Genomic DNA, 14,191 nt, shown 5'->3' on the forward strand with positions numbered 1-14,191 from the left:
CACTTGCAAAATTTCTCATGCAATATTTCTACATCAGACCTTACATCAAACTACAAACAGACCTTACTCAACTCTGAAAACTGGACTGATACATTTTCAACTTACTAAAACTTCTATGTTAAGCTGCTTTGACACGGTGTACATTGTAAAAGCGCTATAGAAATAAAGATGAATTGAACTTAACATCCTTAAATCTGCATATTTATATAGGATATATAATATTTGGCACTTTAATTTAAACTTTCTCTGTTTTTGCATGACAAGGGACATCATTTTCATATGTGAAATATTTCATATCCAAAATATTATCGTTTAAGTAACCAATTTAATAAAATTGTAAATAAAATAATTTAAAGATATTAAAATTGTAATACATTCAGATGATTAAATAAGATGTTACCAATTAAAGGAAATTAGTGGTAAACAAACTGACAAAAAAGCATCTTAAATGGACACACTGAAAATGTATTTACGCAATCAGTTTATTATAGCATTAATGTTTTACATTGCAAAAAGGAAATTTCATCAGTTACATACAAAAATACACATAAAAAATGTGAAAAGTTAGAGAAAAATGCAATCATTTAAAAAGGGTTCCCAAACTTTTCAGCCTGTAACCCCCAAAGTAACAATGTCAGTGACTTGCGACCCCCAATATCCTCTGAGGTGGTTATAAATCTATAAATCTTGCACACAACTGCGCACATACCAATAGGCCCAAGTCTATATCGATTAATTTTGGAGAACGCCACTTGGAGACCATCCTCCATGTTCAGCTGTATTCATTTTTAATGTACGCAAGTGCCGTAAAGATGTCAGAAAGTTTAACCTGGTGTCATAAAATCAATGTGCTGCATATGGCACTAACGCTGTGTCTTTTATATAATGTAATTGCCCAGGGCTCGCAAAAAAAAAATCTTTTGAAAGGCTGATGGCTTTTTATTTGCATGTTGTTTTATAATGTTTAATATTAACATGTTAACAATGTTACTAATAACTACTATTTTGCTCTCCAGTAGGAGTATTGATAAAATATGGTAATTCTAATAGGTGAATAAAATAAATTAGAATTTTGGAAATTGCCAAGCGACTCCTTCTCATTGTCCTATGACCCCCAGACGGGGTCCCGACCCCCACTTTGGGGACCACTGATTTAAAATATTAAACTGCTAGTAGGTGGTAGAAAGTGACTTAGTTATTGAGAGAGTCATTTATTACTAACCCTTATGTCGTTTCATTCTCTTGAGACCTTCATTCATTTTCAGAATACAAATAAATGTATTTTAGATGGAATCCTGGAGCTCTCTGATCCTCTATAGACAGCAGCGTTCCAGTGATATCCAGAAATGTAGATAAATATTGCAAACAGGCAAAAAAAAAAAGAGAAATATCATACGTTTTTGTATGATAAAATGTTGTATTTAATCAGGCAAATTACTTAAGAACAAATCTCTCTATAACAATCTTAAGAATAGCAGATATGAATAGAATTGAAGTTCTGGTGTCTTTAAGAGCTGCTGAGATGAAGAGATTTATGTCTCAAAACATGAGAAAAAAATAATTTTAAGAACACAGCCTCTTTAAATTTTTACTGAATTTGAAATCTACAGACACAAATTAAAAAGGGGCTAAAAAAAAAACATTTTGGATCTTTTACATCAGGGTTCCCAAACTTTTCAGCCCACGACCCCCAAAATGACAATGCCAGTGACTCGCGACCCCCAATATCCTCTAAGGTGGTTATAAATACAGAAACCTTGCATGCAATGGCACACACACACACACACACACACACACACACACACACACACACACACACACACACACACACACCAATAGACCCAAGTATATTCTTCATTTAATTTTTTAAATGTATGTGAGTGCTGTAAATGGGCAAGAAAGTTTAAAATCAATCTGCTGCATCTGACGTGCTATTGCTGTGTCTTTAATATTATGTAATTACCCCAAGAAGTGCTCATTATACACACAATAAGTGCTAATTGTACAAAGAAACGGTTTGTGCTCAGAGAATTAAGCGTTCTAGTTAAGAGGGAGAAGTGTTTTTTTGTTGTGTTTTTTGTTTTTGAGAGAGAGAGAAAAAGTGTTTCTACAGGTGGTTTGTTAAGCCCACTCACCTGAGTGAAGCAGGTTTTTTATATGGAGTGATTGTAAGAAAGTGTCTGGTGCAAAAACTGGTGCAAGTGTCAGTTAAAATGACAGAGAGATGAGAGAGTGTGTTTTCTACAGGTGGTTTGTCAAGCCCACTCACCTGTGTGAGGCACACTCAGAATTAATAATGTTTTGGGGTTGTCGTGTGGTGGGTAAAGAAGAGTGGGTCCTCGTGTATTTGGGTGGATATACAAAGCATGTGTTTGAAGTTGAAATATTAACATTATTGCAGATAAAAATAACACACAGCTATGCACTGTTAAATAGACAGGCACCAAAATGTGTGAATACCTTGTATACGGTAGTAGCCGGTTTTAACAGGATTTCTTCTAAAGCCAGGGTTGAGAGCGAGAGAGAGAGAGAGAGAGAGAGAGAGAGAGAGAGTGAGAGAGAGAGTGAGTGAGTGAGAGAGAGATAGAGAGAGAGAGAGAGAGAGAGACTAGCCTAAACAGAAATCTGTTCTGATCGTGTTTCATGAATGAGGCCCAAAGTGTTTCTAATGATAGCAGTCAGTCTCAGGGAAGCATAAAGTGTTTTACTGACCATGCTGCATCAGTCTCCAAAAAGCAGAATAAAGAAATTAACCCTACCAACTTCAATTTGACTTGTGATCATGTAGTCAACACTGTGAGCTATTAAAGGCATGCATGAATGGTTTAGTTATAAAACAAACATGACAGCTTTAAAGGAATAGTTCACCCAAAAATCTGCCATCATTTGGTCACTCTTGACTTGTTCAAAGCCTATTTCAGTTTCTTTCTTCTGTTAAACACTAAAAGAAGATACTCTTTCTATGAATAAATGATGTAGAAGCACTGTCCATGCATGTTTCCTCGTCGGTTAGAAACGCTATATTTTATTGCACAACAATTACCGGTAGTCTATCAGGGTTATTGGCTAAAAATAGAGAAATCACGGTTTAATTTGTAATTATTAGATTATTAAAAATTTCACCTCTCCTGCTGAGCATAATAAGCTGTTGAATGGTCAGCTTATGAGGCGGCAAGGCTAAGCTAGCTTCAATTTTGATTGATTTATTCTGGAATCGTTTGCCTGTTATGTTGTGAATATACCCCTGTAATGTATACTGCAATCCTTTATTGTCTGGCTTTCTCGGATATCTCACCTGTTTGCCAAAAATGACATTATATCCCTTGCAATGTCTGATACGGCGCTTACACATTGTAAAAGCTGTACCAGGCACGAAAGCTTGACAGGCGTAGCAACAGTAACTAAGGAGGGCGGGGCTTCGCGAAGAGTGAATTGAAGTCAGAATTATTAGCCCCCCTGATTATTTTCCCCAATTTCTGTTTAATGGAGAGAACATTTCTTCAACACATTTCTAAACATGATAGTCTTAATAACTCATTTCTAATAATATTTTGCAAGACACTCCTATAGAGGAATTACCAACCTACGTCACACATGACGTCACACGGGTTTCCTGTTGCAAAAAGAGACCGGTTGCAATAGCAAACATGTCGTGTTGTGCAATAGGTTGCCAAATTTGAATGTCCAAAAATAAAAAACTTAAATTTTACCGTACACCATACTGCTTTTAAAGCCAATCGCAGACGTTTTTAGCTGAAAGAGAGATAAATGGAGTAAGGACCTAATAAAAAATGCTCAACGCTGCAGTTCATTCATTCATTTTCTTTCCAGGTTAGTCCCTTTATTAATCCGGGGTCATCACAGCAGAATGAACCGCGGATTATCCAGCATGTTTTTTTTTTTTTACGCAGCGAATGCCCCTCCAGCCACAACCCATCACTGGGAAACATCCACACACACACACACTCATACACTTCGCACAATTTAGCCTACCCAATTCACCTGTACCGCATGTCTTTGGACTGTGGGGGGAACACCCGGAGGAAACCCACGAGAACATGCAAACTCCGCACAGAAATGCCAACTGACCCAGCCGAGGCTTAAACCAGCGACTTTCTTGCTGCCTCGACTCTGCAGCTCTCATTTAATATTAGGTAAGTTCACGCTATGCTGAATCATACACATTACTCATTTCGCACTGTAGCAATGATTTCAGAAAAACAGTTAAATGTGGTTAATTAAACAGCGAACACTGAATGCTAAAAATGTAAGTTCAAAGTTTCGAATCTGGTAATCATGAAACATTATTTCTTGCACATGACCACACAGAAAAAAATTGTAGGCATCCAAAGACTTGTAGGCCTTTAACTTCTCTTCAGTTTCAATGAGATAGTTGTATGAACGCTGCTCACTTTAACGTTAATTTTGCAGAATAACTGTGCTTATCACTTATCAAATTATTAATACGCTAAAAGCTTTATGTGAATAATATATTTAATATGTAATCGATATAGTTTATGTCTAATGCAACAACAAAATCTGTACTGCATCGGAAGTCCTTCCCTCGCTGTAAATGCTAGCGCTTCCCGTTTTTTTTTTTTCTGCAACCTTACTACGCACGTACCCTGAATGTTTACAAACTGGTAATTCGTCTATACAGCTTAAAGTGACTTTTAAAGGCTCACTAGATTAATTAGATTAACTAGCAGGTTAAAGTAATTAGTCAAGTTATTGTATAACGATGGTTTGTTCTGGAGACTATCGAAAAAAAAAATCTTAAAGGAGCTAATAGTTTTGACCCTAAAATGTTTTTAAAAAAATTAAAAACTGCTTTTATTGTAGACGAAATAAAACAAAGAAGACTTTCCCTAGAAGAAAAAATATTATCAGACATACTGTGAAAATTTCCTTGCTCTGTTAAACATAATTTGGGAGATATTTAAAAAAGAAAAACTAATTCAACTGTATATATTTCAAAATTGTGATTTTTAGGAGAACTATCACTTGCTCAAAACATATTTTTGCTGCTTGTTCAAACTAATTTAAAAGGAGCTGAATTAGCACAATTCTTGAATTTTAGGCACAACCTAATTGTTTTATGTTCAACCAACTTAAAATGGTAAAAACCATTAACTTAATAACTTTGAATTGGGTGTACATAAAGGGATGCTGTGGAACCCAGCATTTTTACAGTGCCTTAAAATCAAGTTATTACACCAAACCGACTTAAAACTTGAATTTAAACCAACTTGTATTTTAAAGAAATTAAGTTCAATGAAAATAAAAATGTATTGCTATGACTTGTTCTAAAAACACTATACCTTAGTCACTAATTTAGTATGTAATATAAGCACTTGCACATTAAACGTGCATGTTAATTATGCTATTGTTATGCAATGACATCATTCATGCGATATCATATTGTGTCTACGTGATCGCATGCAAAGCCTCATATCATCACAAATAGACCAGTGGATGAAATAAATCATTCTAAGTGCACGGGTGAAATAACAGATGCCGTTTTCCACCAGCCCGATCTGTTGCTGCAGATGTTTTGGAACGGGACCCCATACTTGTTTGCTGCAGGGCTCATGTGTGCCATTTAAAAATCTATCTGAGGAAAATGCCGAGGAGACTTCGGGAAGCTCTTGGGTGTGAGAGATCGGTTTTCCAAAGGGCCTTGATGCCAAATGCCACAAACGCAAACAAGACGCTGCCAAAATGCATACAGTATGGATCATGAGCACAAATACACTGGCATAAAGGAGAATTTAGAGTGCAGCAAAAATACTGTAGCGGACGAACAGGGTTAGTAGATCAACATGCAGAGTGATATCAATTTCATGGGTTCAATCCTTAAGAAACATGTCATTTTAAAATCAAACCAAGTGTGCTTCAGGGGTAGTTAATGTGTTGGTTTTCTTTGGGTAAGGGATTCATAAAGACAAACAGTGAAATCTTAAATCCAAGGCGCTCGAAAAGTAAAAAGGCTCTATTACTATTCAATAAAACAGCACCTACATGTTTCATTAAAAGTTGCCTTCATCAGAGTAGTAAGATTTAGCTGTTTATAAACATGTCCTTCCATTTGAACAGTTAAAAAATTGATGAGCCATTAGATTAGGGCATAAATGACAAACTGCAGGGTTTTAGTTGTAGTTTTGGGGCACACTAGTTTTATAGATATCCCTAAGTTTAACATTTTATCAGCTTAGAATTATAAGGCTCTATCTGGCATTTTTGTCAAAATTTAGCTAATGTCATATTCTTATTAAATGACAACTTATTTACATGATGTGATGTTTTTGTATAAGTTGTTTACATTATAAGACTTTTTATTTAAAAAAACAAAATCTCCGTTTTTTTCGGTCTCCAGAGGTACTCGTCAAGGATGACCATTGTCCCCCCTTTTGTTTACCATAATATTAGAGTCTCTAGCCATTATGATTCGGGCAGACACAAACATTAGAGGTGTTTGGGGTGGGGGGGTGGGGGGGGGGATAAAAGACAGTAAGTCACACAAATTGATGTTGTTTGCAGATGATATCTTATTACTATCCTATGACCCACTCAAATCTTTACCTCCAATAATGAAAAGAATGCAACAGTATTCAGACGTATCAGGATATAAAATAAATTGGGAAAAATCTGAGGCTTTGCCAGTATCCAAAACCTGTCATTCACATGTAGAAACACAATTTGGCTTTAAGTAGCTTCCAAAAGAAATGAAATATTTAGGGATAAAATTGACTCAGAATTTAAATGAAATAATGATGTTAAAATATGATCAATTGCTGACGAAGATAAAACATAATATTGAAGATATAACATAATATTGATAAATGGAAACAGCTGAAGCTCCACAATTTAATGATGTATCAATGATGATACCTATGAATATCCCAGATTCTATTTTCAAAAGATATGATATGATGATAAAGGACTTTTGATCAAAATGAGTAAACTTTGCTCCTCAAGAGATAGGGGAGGCCTTGGATTGCCTGATGTAAGGATGTCCAACCTTTCATTTGAAATGACCAAGTTGGCCAAGCACTAGGGAGAGACAGATTCAGAGCTGGATTGGATAGTTGGCCATACATGGGTGTATGGCCATACATGATAAATGTGCTATATAAATACACATTATGTTACATTATATTACTGACACTAAAGCAGGTCGTACACCAGAAGCACCACTCGGCGACGCGCCACGCAACGCCAGGCAGCGCCATGCATTTTAGAATTCCAAACAGGTTTCTATCAGGGTACACACACCGGTGTCGCAAGTCGGCGGCTGTCAGCGCCGCCCAGCCATGACTCAGGGAGCAGTTCATATTTCAGCCACGCCACAGAGGGCCATCTGATTAGTTTCATGTTAAATATCAAGCGAATGTGCGCGTTTGGTGTGTGATACTTTAAACTGTCATGTGCGCGCCGTGTTGCGGCGCTGAGCGGCGCTTCTGGTGTGCGACCTGCTTTACATCTAAAAAACATTCAGATTTCACAAGGACTTTAAAAAAATTGTGAAAACCTGATTAATTTTTTAAAAATAAGTAACATAAAACCCTTTTTGTCATTCATTACAGTGTATATAGAAGATTTTTTTTATAATAATTTTTTTGGGGTTTTCACCTTTAATTGAGATAGGATAATGGAGATTTCAGACAGGAAATTACTAGGAGTAGAGAGAGGGGAAGGGTTGGCAAACGGTCTTGAGCCGGGAATCGAACTCAGGTCGCCATGAACACCATGGTGCAATATACAGCGCACTTAACCACTAGGCTATTGGCGCTGACAAATACACATTTCTATTGTAAAAAGTAGTAGTAAAAAGTAGTAGTAAAGTAGCGAAAAGAAATAACGTATATGAAAGAAAACAAAACTAATTAGTTTACAAATGAAGTTAAGTGTAATAAAATGACACAGGAAAAAAATACTGAACCAATGAAGAAAGGGAGGTGTAAAAAGGCAGTGATAGCCCAGACAGCAGCTGAAATCTCTCAGTAGTTATTCAGCAACCCTGTCCCAAGTCCAATATCTACAATATGAAGATGATGAAGATGAAACCAGGGTGGACATTTTAGCAAGAAAATGATCTAAAACACAGCCAAGGAAACTCTCAAATGCTTTCTGAGAAAGAAAGTCAAGCTGTAAAATTTCCCAGCCAGTCACCTGACTTGAATCCAATATGAAATACAGAATAAAGATTAGATTTGATAGACGAATACCACAGAACCATCAAGATTTTTACACTTATTTAAATACACTTCAACAGAGATTTTCATTTCTAATTTACAACAACCTTTTTTGTTTGTTTGTTTGTTTCATTGCTGAGCTACAAAAAAAGCCAACTGAAGTTGAATGCTTCATTTAAATGTAAATTGAACATACGTAAATAAATGCTTTGTTATGCAGAAGACATCAGTGAGCAAAAATATTTTTTTTGTAATATATTTTATACATTTTTGTTTTATTTTTATGTTTGTATTGTTTGTGTTTTCCTGAATCCTAAAAACATACCTCAGATTAAAAAACCATTAAGCAGAACAACAGTTTTCAGTATTGCTAATAACAAGAGCTTCACCCATTCACCAAACAAAACAGATTTCTGAATGCTTCCCTGACACTGCAGACTGCTGATGCTGTCTGTACGGTATTTTATTGTCCGATTCTCTTTTTGGGAGTTTTGTGTTTGCATGTATGCACAACATGTGAGTGTGTATTCTCTGAGGTGCTGCTCTACTAACTCTCTCATTACTCATTTTGATCAGCACACCTGGGCAGCGGCGAAAATAAACGACACACTTTCCCCTGTGCGCAATCCCCCTGCTCTCTTCTGGATCCAATGCATCTGGTCCTCTGCAGTTACATGTTCATTTTCTGTTGCTTCTGTCTGTTCTGTTGGCGCATCCTCATCTCTAACATTAGGCATATTAGGGGCTATAATTAGACCTCACCACATCTGCTGCATCAGGATTGACTGTTTATGTCTTGAGTCGATTAATGGACACACACACACACATAAGCACACACACCTGTTAATCAGCAGTTGGTCTTGTACTGTAGTTGATGAGACTCTTGAGAGGGAAGGATAGCAGAAGAGCTTGTCAACTCTATTTACATAATAGAAACACAACAAGAGGCTTAATTAATGCTGGTTATTCAATCCTTTTGTAAAATTCAGGTGTTAAATAAGCAATTTAATATACAGTCCTCAGCATATATAAGTCCCCCCTCATAAATTTATCTTTTAAATTCTTATTTTTAGTAGGAAGCTACAATATTTTATTTGTGCATAATATATATAGTAGATTAGTCAGTACTGAAGCCAAATATGGAGCTCATCTAACAAAGTAACTTACGATAACTGGTCCAAAAACTAGTTCACCTAAATTTATGTTATAGAAAATTATTAAATACCAATTTAAAAAAAAAAGGAAAAATCAAGAGAAGCAAAAAATAGAAAAATTTAGTTGAAATTGTGTAGGTTGGATTTTTTTTTTGCAATATTTCGCTTAAATTTATTATTTATGTATTATCTTTCAATTTCTAAATTTGTTTGGTAACTAAAATATTATCTTAAAAATATCTTTTTTGTTTAAATGCACCATAATATATGGCCTATATTCACTGAGAAATAGATAAAAATATGAATTTTCAAAATTGGCTGTACTCATATATGCAGAGCACTGTAGCTATTTTACTACATTTTACTAGCAATAACAAACTGAAGTGCAAAAAAAAAATACTGTTTCCGAACAGGTATCCAGAAAATCAGTTTGAAGAAATGCATTCATAATTCTTCTAAAAAATATATTTATATTTCATAAAAATACTGTTAGTTCTGTGTATACACGAAACACATTTACAAATATTACATGAATGACAAATCATCATATTAAAATGATTTAAGAAAAAAATCATGTGACACATACCACACCACACAACCACACACATATAAAATACTCAATAATAATAATCAACTCTATTTTCATAATGGAAACACAAAGAGGCTCAGGGCCTACTCACACTATGCTATCCGAACCATGCCCAGGCCAATTTCCAGGATAGCTTGAAAAGTGTGAGTGCTCTGAATCGGGTTCAGGCATGGTTCACTTGGCCGGCCCTGGCCTGGTTGGAAGAGGTGTGCCAGAGTGTGGTTCACTTGGGCTTTGGCGCGGTACGCTTGTGTGTGAGTGCAAAGCGCGCCAGAGCCCGAAACTGAAGAGGAGACGTGATTTTTAAGGGACTGTTTGATTTGGATAAATTAATCATTCTCACTGTTTAATGAACGCAAACTGTGGTAGATTATTAAAGACGCAAACACCACACTGCACGACAGCTGCACCTTCAGCAGACCTCCTAATTCCTGCAGCCACGAGGACTTTATGATTGTTTATGAGCGTCAAAAGTGGCTGATCTGTTTGGAGAAATATTTGACTGCATGTCACTGCATATCAAACAACTAAATTATATAACTTAAGAAATCTCTGCACTGTTCTGAGCGTAAGCGCTTACTGAACAGCGCATCATCAATGACGTAAGTGCGCCCAGGCCGGAATGTAATGCGAGTGCAAGGGAGACGGGAGGGGGGATAAGCGTGCTTTGGCCTGGTTCAAGGCAACTGTACATAGATTATGCTCTCTGTGATCATCAATCATCATCATCAAATGTAATCAAGAATGAGTTTAAAAAGTTTTAAAACAGTGCAAGTAAATTAAAATGTGTAATTTATCAACACAGTCACATGTTAGTACAATTATGAAAGAAGACGCTTCAATCCCGGTTTGTGAACGTTAAATCAGGTTTATTTTGGACATTATCCTAACGGATATCCATCCAGCAGTGGATATTAATGTATATCCTGTCACATTTGCCGTGCAAAAACATGTATGTGCGTGTCCGTTGTGTGTCTGTCTCTATGTATGTGCGTGAACTTTGTAACAACATTGTTTGTGACTCATCATTACAAAAAGGCTTGTATTAACTACACAACAAATACATCAAATAATCATTGGGAAAGTTTTTGATTGCATGAAACATACACAGACTGTATGTACTAGATCTGTTACTGTTAGATCTGTTAACACACTGAACACATTAAAAGATATTTGCTAAATCATCATATTAAAAAGTTTTAGGAAAAATCATAACACTGAAGACTGATTTTATTTTGATCTCACACTTTTTTTGATCTCTCACTATTTCAGAGGTCCTTACAGCAGAATATTTATTCCAGCAAATGTTTTACACAGTGGATGCCCTTCCAGCTGCAACCCAGTATTGGGAAACACCCCTACACACTCATACACTACGGACAATTTAGCTTACCCAATTCACTTATACCACATGCCTTTGGACTGTTGGGGAAACCGGAGCACCCAGAGGAAACCCACACCAACACGGGGAGAACATGCAAACTACACACAGAAATGCCAACTTACCCAGCCGGGACTTGAACCAGCGACCTTTATGTTGTAAGGTGACAGTGCTAACCACTGAGCCCCCCTGGCGCCACACACACACACACACACACACACACACACACACACACACACACACACACACACACACACACACACACACACACACACACACCCACACCCACACCCACACCCACACACACACACACACACACACGTTTATCTGTATAAACTGAACATTTAAATACTCTTTTACAATGTTTTTGTTTTTACGTAATTCCTCTTCAAATCCAGCCTCAGTGAGCAAAAAATACAGAACAAAACGAAGGCTCATCATGCTCAACCTTCCTTAAAGTATATATATTTATAACAAGCAACAGCATGTTTTACAATGCCCTTCACTTTAAGCAGACAGAAATAGACAGAAACGGAGTTAGAGACTTTATAACACTTATTGTTTTGTGTTATTGTTGCACATTTTGGGTCGTTATTTTTGCAGGTGTAATATTTTACTTCTGATTAAGCCGGATGAACGCGGGACTGTGAGAAAGATGGAGAGAAAGATGAATGGCAAACAAGGTGAGAAACTAGTTTACAGAAAGGTGGAGAAACAGCGCAGCATTTTTGAGGTCACACACTCACACACTTCTCTAAGTAGATCATGCTCAGCACACCACTGTGTGTGTGTGTGTGTGTGTGTGTGTGTGTGTGTTTGTGATATTCATCAAATTCATATTGTATAAATGGGTCTGTGTGCTCTTTAAATTTGGTATCATTCCCTGTGTGATGCATCCTTACTGTACTCCATTTATCTTTATAAAGAAACGTGCAAGAACTTCTCCAGCGGGGCTGCGCTGATGAAACACACAGCAAACAAAGATTAGAATTAATTAAAAAGTGGCAACACATTAGAGAGTCTGTGGCCTAAATTCGACATGATAAATATGCCCTGTGTGAGTCTGTATGGCTGCGTGTGGGAATCAGCTGGAAAGAGAACTAACAAGTGTTTGTGTAGCATTTTAATAAACGCAAATGCCACAAGTTTCCCTGCACTTATAAACAAACAAACACATTTAATTAACCCTATTGTTGTTCATTTGGTAATACTTCACAATGAAGGTTGATTTATACTTTTGCGTCAAGCCTCCGGCGGAGGCTTTGCGTGGCAGTGGTTGACACTGACGTGCACCTCTCAAAAAAATGTAACTACACGTTGCAACAACTCGTAGCGCAAGCTCTGTGATTGGTCGACTTGGTAGCTGTGCCGAGTGTGGGCGGTGCTGAGAGCCATTTTTTACAAGCAGTGCTTAATTTGTAAATTGATTATTTCCGCAACAATTCCAGGAAATAAAAGTTACCGTGACCGTTGTCCACCACACAATTTCAGTTTTCCTGGAACATGACGTCATTAAATGGTAATAGCGCAAAAAAAGCATCAAATTTCTGAACGGTCGTTAATTATTTTTTGCCATAACGCTATGGGTCAACAATGGGTAAAAAACTAAACAAACACATAGCTTCAAACATGAATCATATGAAACATCAATATCCAGTTTACTAACACCACTGACATTCAGTTCACTTCACTATTACATGCCAAGCGAAAATGACTCACTCAGTCCAATCTTCAAGAGCCCACAGTTACCTCTTCCGTCATGTTTTCTAGCTGATTTGAGATCGCTGTCCTGATCCAGGAACGAAGTTTCATCTTCTCTTGATTAGGCTCATTACAAGATTTACTTGTGGTTTAAAAAAATATATATATAGTTGAAGTCAGAATTATTAGCCCCCCTGAATTATTAGCCCAGCTGTTTATCTTTTCCCCAATTTCTGTTTAACGGAGAGAAGATTTTTTTCAACACATTTCTAAACATAATAGTTTTAATAACTATTTATACATATTTTTATATATAAATATATTTTTCAAGACACTTCTATACAGCTTAAAGTAAAATTTAAAGGCTTGACAAGGTTTATTAGGTTAACTAGGCAGGTTAGGGTAATTAGGCAATGTTACGAGAACCAGCGATCGCTCTCCGGAGATCGCTGGTTTCCACAAGAACCATGAACTACACTTCTGCATTGCTCCTGGACTACATTTGCATACATGCACTTCTCCTAGACACCCATGCTCACTCATCTGCTTGATTACATTCACCACCTGAACCTTGTCACAGACTGATAGCTTACCATACATACGCCATTCATGAACCCATCCAGTTTGCCGAGTCTTGTTTGCTTCATTGTGACATTACAACGCGTTTCCCTGTCTTGTTTCTTCGTGTTTGAACCTAGCCTTGTATCCTTGTTATCCTGTTTAGTCGCCTGCCTTTTGACCTGTTGCCTGTTAATACGACTACGATTTTGGATTTGCCTGCACATACCTGTTTGTACCTGATTTGACCACTGCTTGCCTGACGCTGAATAAATCTGCATATTGTATTTTACCTCCAGTTGTATCTGTCACTCCCTCCCCGGTCGTTACAGGCAAGTTATTGTATAATGATGGTTTGTTCAGTAGACTATTGAAAAAAAATAGCTTAAATGGGCTACTAATATTCACCTTAAAATGGTTATTAAAAAATTTAAAACTACTTTCATTCTAGACGAAATAAAACAAATAAGACTTTCTCCAGAAGATAAAATATTCCAGAGGAAAAAATATTATCAAACCTACTGTAAAAAATTCCTTGATCTGTTAAACATCATTTGGGAAATATTACAAAAAGGAAAAAAAAATCAAAGGGGGACTAATAATTCTGACTTCA

At 36.6% G+C, this 14,191-nt stretch overlaps 1 long non-coding RNA gene across 2 annotated transcripts in view; it reads right to left on the minus strand.

Annotated features, from left to right (window-relative positions):
- Nucleotides 1-8,776: 8,776 nt before the first annotated feature.
- LOC141381163 (uncharacterized) overlaps nt 8,777-14,191 on the minus strand; it is a 40,466-nt gene continuing 35,051 nt past the window's right edge. For both annotated transcript variants that reach the window (XR_012400897.1, XR_012400899.1), the window contains 2 exons: nt 9,036-9,113; nt 8,777-8,918 (listed from right to left, as the gene is read on the minus strand). This is a non-coding gene — a long non-coding RNA (uncharacterized lncRNA). The remainder of the gene's footprint in view (nt 8,919-9,035; nt 9,114-14,191) is intronic.

This window comes from Danio rerio, chromosome 3 (genome assembly GCF_049306965.1).
Source record: "Danio rerio strain Tuebingen ecotype United States chromosome 3, GRCz12tu, whole genome shotgun sequence".
NCBI classification, from domain to species: domain Eukaryota; kingdom Metazoa; phylum Chordata; class Actinopteri; order Cypriniformes; family Danionidae; genus Danio; species Danio rerio.